The sequence below is a fragment of the Bos grunniens genome, chromosome 8 (assembly GCF_055505025.1).
Source record: "Bos grunniens cultivar Pamir isolate PY7600 chromosome 8, Bosgru_T2T1.0, whole genome shotgun sequence".
In the NCBI taxonomy this organism is placed as follows: Eukaryota; Metazoa; Chordata; class Mammalia; order Artiodactyla; family Bovidae; genus Bos; species Bos grunniens.
Genome location: NC_141172.1, coordinates 67,855,853 through 67,862,607, shown reverse-complemented (window position 1 = coordinate 67,862,607; position 6,755 = coordinate 67,855,853).

Genomic DNA, 6,755 nt, shown 5'->3' with positions numbered 1-6,755 from the left:
CTGAATGAACGGAAAAATACATCTCCCACTCTCAGTGCAAACACACACACAGACACACTAATACCTCTATCCAGACCAAATTTCTGGCTCTCATCTCTTTCCGGCTAGAATAATCCTTGAAAGTTTCACTAAATGCACGACTGCTTTGTAGAGGTCTTTGCATTTTATAAGGGAGGCCTCTAGAAATGATGGTCTTCCCTGGTGATTCAGATGGTAAAGAATCTTGCTTTCAGGGCTGTGCAAGTGCCCTGAGGCTTGCCCTCTGGGCTTGCCTGCCTCCTCCTCCACCCAGTGCCTCAAGAGTCACAGAGCTCCCAGGTCTCACTGAAGGAGACCCTGGGGAGCTAGGCCCTTGGCAGACCACCAGCTGGAAATATTCTCTGAGCTGGCAGGAGGAGGGAGGCTGTGGAGTTGGCAAGCTCTGGACAAACCAAGATTAGTGAGGAATATGGTGCTTGCTCACCCAGCATGGCTCATTACCCAGCCCTAATCTGGGTAATTTCTCTCTCTCTCTCTTTTTTTTTTTGCACCAAGATTTGGAGGGAGCAGTGTAGCCCTGTGGAGTAATGGGGGTCATTCAGCAATAGAAAGTCAAAGCTTGGGATAGTGTTGTGTGGAGAGGGGAGAATGTATCCCTCCGTCATTCCATCCTAGAGTCTTTTCTAGGCAAAAGACCAGGTAAGAGGTGAGAAAATAAAATGACATATTCCTGCCTCAAGGAATTTGGTGGGGGAGATGGGCATATACTCAAGGCGAAGTGCTGGGAAATGGGAAGGTGGGGGATTGCTACAGATACAGACTGGAGAACCGGGCACCCAACTAGAGGAAGGAGACATCAGGGAAGGCTTCCTGGGGGAGGTGATGCAGCAGCAGTACACTATCCTTCGGAGGAGAAAAGGGTGCTTCAGGCCAAGAGACAGAGTGAGATTAGCTAAGGAAAGGCTGCCTCACAACCGAAAGGACTCCACCTCAAGACAGGACCCTGAAGACAGCATCGTGGGCTTGGAAGGCATGGCAAGGAGGGGACCCAGAGCTGGCATTCTCTGACAGCTGTGTTCCTCATGGGCAGACCCAACAGGATTAAGGGACAGAGAAGGCTCTAGAGAAGGGGAGGGAATGTCATATAGGGACGAGAGGGCTGCCAAGGCCCCACGACTACAGACCGGGAGGTTTCCCTCCGAGGATGCTCCTCCAGCGTGTTTGCGCAGCAGCTGCAGTAAAAGCAACGGTAACCATAGTTGATGAAGCAGTTCTAAGCGCCTCCTATGGATGAACTCGTGCATCTTCACAAAGGCCCTTGAGGTAGAAGCCATGGTTATTGCAGACCAGGAAACCGAGGCCGAGCTGTTACTCAGGGTCACATGGCTAGCTCGAGGAAGCAGGCATCTGATCCCCCCACAGTGTGCCCCAGGGTCCACGCTCTTAGCTCTGGAGGTGCGGCGGCGGGTGTGAACCTGCTGCCTGGCAGTGCACCGTGCAGGCACTGCACATGCTCGCCTCCATATCGGAACCCTCCACCCTGCTGACGAGTCTTCTCTATTCAAGTGCCCAGTCTCCTCCTTGCCTGTGATTGCAGACCCTCCAGCAGAGGTGAGGTGGTAGAGACAATCGTCCCTGGTGGCAGGAGATGGGGATACTATCATCTGTAGCATTTGCTGATTTCCACGGTGTGCGTATTTCCACTCTGGCCGCTTTCAGCTATCACTCTGACATCAATCGGCTTGTAAAACTCCTGAAAATCTCACCATCAGCTCTCAGCACAGGCCATCTCCAGTTCTCCAGTGCAATAGCCCTCCTTCTTCCCGACACTGCCTGAAGCTGTGCCGTCCCCCGCCCCCCAACACCCCCATCTCCTTTCCCCTGCCACCTCTCAGCGCGTCTGATTAGACTAGATTCACATAAACGGGTATGCTTTGAAAGTTCTCATCTTGGGAGGTTTGAAAACGGTTTTATTTCCTCCACTCAAAAAGAAATAATAATAAAAGATTCATGGAGTGCTTCCCACTATAATCATTTCCAGGAAGGGACCTTGGTGATTTAGTTGAAATCTTGGTTTTATAGATACAGAAAGTCCGCCCAGGAGTGGAGGTTCTGGCGGGAAGGCTCAGAGCCGGTGACTCACAGCCGTGGAGAATAGCCAGGTCTCAGGACTCCTGTTCCCCTGCTCTTCCTTGTGACATATCTCAGGTTCCATAGAGGTGATGCAAGGCAGATGAGAGAAAAATGCAGGATGGAATTTGGCTTTGCCATACACCAGCCTGTGGCTTTGCGCCAGTATCTTAGACGCTTTAAGCCTGATCTTTATCATTAAAAAAATGTAGACCTTATTAATACTTGCCCTCTGCAGCTTATAAGGGTGTTGTGGAGACCAAAGGAGATAAATGGGTAGCAGAATACATCTAAGGGAAGGAAATACAAATGGCTCTTAAATGTATATAATGATGTTCGATCACACTCAAAATAAGAGAAATGTAAATTAAAATTACTCTGGTAAATAATGTTTTCCTATCAGATTGGCAAGGGTCCAGAAATTTGATAATATACTCTAAATAGTGAAGTTGTAAGGAAAAACCACTCTCATATTTCTCGTGCATGCATGCTAAGTCAGTTGCCATTTCCTTACATCTTACATCTCCTGCATTGGCAGGCGGGTTCTTTACCACCAGTGCCCCATGGGAAGCCCTCTCATATTTCTCATGGGAAGGTAAAGTGTGTAATCTCCACGGAGGTCAGTCTGGCAATAGCTATCAACATTATAAATATACATATCTTCTGACCCAGCAATTCCACTTTTGGGAATTTCAGCCTACAAATATACTTGTGTAAGTACAACAGGTCTATGTTTATGGTGTTTGTTGTAGTGTTGTTTGCAATGGGAAAAGATTTGAAACAGCATAGATGTCTCTTTAAGAGACTATGGTTGGGGACTTCCATGGTGGTCCAATGGCTAAGAATCGGCTCTTCCATTGCAGAGGGTACGAGTTCAATACTTGGTGAGGGAACTAAGATCCCACATGCTGCTCAGCATGGCCAAAAATAAATAAAAATAAATTAAAAAAAAAAAAAGAGACTATGATTGGTCCATATGGAGGAATATTATACAACTGTAAAAAGGAAAGAGGAAAATGCTTTGTATTAAGTATAAGGCATATTGTGAAGCTCTAGAAGGACCTCTGAGGGTCTAAGAACAGTGGTCACCTGTGTGTGTGTGTATGGAGGGGTAGTGAGGCCGGCCTCTGGTAGGGTAGGAGATGGATAACAGGGAGAGTCGTTGTTTGCCTCTTAAACATATACTTTTAATTTTTTGAACAATGTGAGTGTGTTAACAATGCATGTTTGGAAATTACATGTGGTTTGGTAAACTTTAAAGCACTGGGTACATGCTAGTTATTTGGGCTATTACTTGGGTTTTACTGATATAAAAACGACCTAAGTTGCATAGCTAGGACTGGAGTCTGCAGTGGGGTGGCAGTATAAAAGGAGTTGGAGTGGGGGGTCTTTAGGTAATAAGTGTTCCTTTGTGTTTTAGAGGACAGCAACTGGTGGGCGTGGCATGGTGGGTTGAGAAGTTGGTGATGAGGACTGAGGTTCCCACCCAGATTGATCAGATTGGCGGTTGTTGGTCACAGCTGAGCTGTCTAATGCACACAACCTGCAGCTCACTCGGGTGGTGGTGCCAAGGCTCCATAGTCGGCCAAGGAGTGTGGGCTCCAGAGCTCTGGCTGAGAGAGGCACACTTGGCTGGAGAAGGGCTTCCTTGTTGAGTTCTTCCCATGTGCTGGGCAGGTATGAGTGCACTACCTAGTTAGCCCCCCTGAATTAACCCTTTAAACCTTCTCCCCAGAGATTTCCCTGGTGGTCCAGTGGCCAAGACTTTGTGTTCCCAATTCAGGGCACTCGAGTTCGATCCTTGGTCAGGGAACTAAGATTCCACGTGCCACAGCTAAGACCCAGCACTGCCAAATAAATAAATAGTCGGATGTGACTGAGTGACTAACACTTTCACTTTTTCAAGCTTCCCTGGTGGCTCAGATGGTAAAGAATCCGCCTGCAATACAGGAGACCCTGGTTCAATTCCTGGTTCGAGAAGGAGCGTGGAGGGCTATAGTCCATGGAGTCGCAAAGAGCTGGACTTGACTAAGTGACTAACAACAAATAAATAAATATTAAAAAAATCCTCTCCCCAGTCTTCTTTCACATCTTGAAGCAGAGGTGGGTACTGTGATTATCTTCATTTTACAGATGGTAAGACTGAGGCCCCACAAGGTCAAGCGCTGTATCCAAGGCACAGTGGTGGTGGGGCTGGGCTCTGACTCCAGTCTGGTGGTGGTGGACTGGTCCCCTCGACTACTATGGGAAATGGTCTCTTGGGAGAAGACCCTGGGCTTCCGTGCCTTCTCCCTAGTACTGCCTAGTACTCCCTAGTACTGCCTAGTACTCCCCTAGTACTGCCCCTAACCTCAGCCCTCTTTGTCGCCCCTCCCTCTGCCCCTGGATTAGAACACCACCACTGGATCTGCTAAGGCACCCCTGATTTTCTGTTATGCTGTGCTCAGCTGCTTAGTCTTGTCCGACTCTTTTGTGACCTTGCGGACTCCAGCCCACCAGGCTCCTCTGTCCGTGGAATTTCTCAGGGAAGAATGCTGGAGTGGGTTTCCATTTCCTTCCGAGGGATTGGGATCGAACCTGCCGTGTCTCTTGTGTCTCCTGTGTTGACAGGCGGATTCTTTACCGCTTAGCCACCAGGTGGGGATAAACATCACCAGCAGGAGGGCTCCTTTGTTTCTACTGGATCTCATTTCAGGAGCACAGCATGGGCATGGTCCCAGGGCTGCTCTGTCCCATATTCTGTTGCTTCTCTCTCCTCTCAGAGGGGCATTGAGCATCCCCCACCCCTTTATAATATCCCTGACATCCCAGAAACAAATCTGAGCAGACAGAGGCCTCTTGTCAATTAGAGTGAGGCAAGGGCCTTGCTATCTGTGGCGGGATCTGGCAGAGAGGCGGGGCTGCCCCTGCAAAGTGCGACCATCATGTCTCCAATTAAAGTTGTGAAGATTCATCTTCTAACCCAGCCCCTTTCAGAAATTGACATTTATTAGGTTGTCAAAGCTGATTTTTCTCCCTGGCCCTTTCCTGCCCCCAACTGTGTGTGTGTCTTTGTACAAACACGCATGCAACTGAATACCTATTTTTAAAAATTAAAGGTGTAGTATTCAGGGACTTCCCTGGTGGTCCAGTGGTTAGGACTCTGTGCTCCCAGTGCAGAGGGTGCAGATTCAATCCCTGGTCGGGAACTAAGATCCCACGTGCTGCAACAAAGTACCTCTGTGCCTAGGACTCAAAGATCCTGCAGGCCACAGTGAAGCTCCCACGTGCCGCAACTAAGACCCGGCACAGCCAAATAAATAAATCCATGTTTAGAAAAAAAGCTTCAGATGAGCCTTGCGTTCATTTAGGAAAAAAAAAATGTGGCATTCAAACCTACTGGACATTTGGCTTCTTGATTCCTAATAGAGTGGAAGGCAAAGGGCCTGTGGGGAGGGGCGTGCCCCATAGAGGAAGAGGAGGGGCCTGAGATGATGGTAGGCCCATCATTTGGGGGTGATGCCAGCCTCCTGTAGAGACAAAGGACTTTAGAAGTGCTCCATCCTACTCCTCCATGTGCCCCCCAAACCTGGAATTCCTCTACTGGGGAATTACTCTTGTGAATATAAAGTAAAATAGGGGTCCCTACAAAGGAAATGATGGCACCCCACTCCAGTACTCTTGCCTGGAAAATCCCATGGACAGAGGAGCCTGGAAGGCTGCAGTCCATGGAGTCGCTAAGAGTCGGACACGACTGAGCGACTTCACTTTCACTTTTTACTTTCATGCACTGGAGAAGGAAATGGCAACCCACTCCAGTGTTCTTGCCTGGAGAATCCCAGGGACGGGGAGCATGGTGGGCTGCTGTCTATGGGGTCGCACAGAGTTGGACACGACTGAAGTGACTTAGTAGCACAAAAGAAATGCATTAAATCACTAATATCCCAGAAGCACAGAATTCAGAGCCTGAAGATAGTTTTATCTTCCCTTGTAGAGGGGGCTTTCCTGATGGCTCAGATGGTAAAGAATCTGCCTTCAGTGTGGGAGACCCAGGGTCTATCCCTGGGTCGGGAAGATCACCTGCCGAAGGGCATGGCAACCCACTCCAGTATTCTTGCTTGGAGAATCCCATGGACAGAGGAGCCTGGTGGGCTACAGTCCATGGGGTTGCAAAGAGTCAACACGACTGAATGACTAACACTTTCTTTCAACACTTTTTTCTTGTAGAGAGGAAGCTGAAGTCTGGGAAGGCTGAGGGATTTACCCCAGATCACTTGTCACCCACATCCTTTGACTCCAAGCTCAGTGTATGTGTGTGTGCTCAGTCATGTCTTTGCAACCCCACAGACTGTAGCCCACCAGGCTTTTCTGTTTTTGGGGTTTTCCCAGCAAGAATACTGGAGTGAGTTGCCATTTTCTCCTCCAGGGGATCTTCCTGACCCAGGGATCGAAGCCAAACCTCATAAATTGGTAGACACATTCTTTACCACTGAGCCACCAGGGAAGCCCCCAAGCTCAGTGGGATGAAGTTTATCAGATCAGTTTTCTTTGGTGACTAGAGCGGGGCTGGCTGTATGTAGGCCCTGTCCCCAAATGAAGGAAGACCAAGGAGGCAGGTGGGATGGAGTGTGATGGAGAAAAGGTATAGAAAAGCAAGAACAACATGA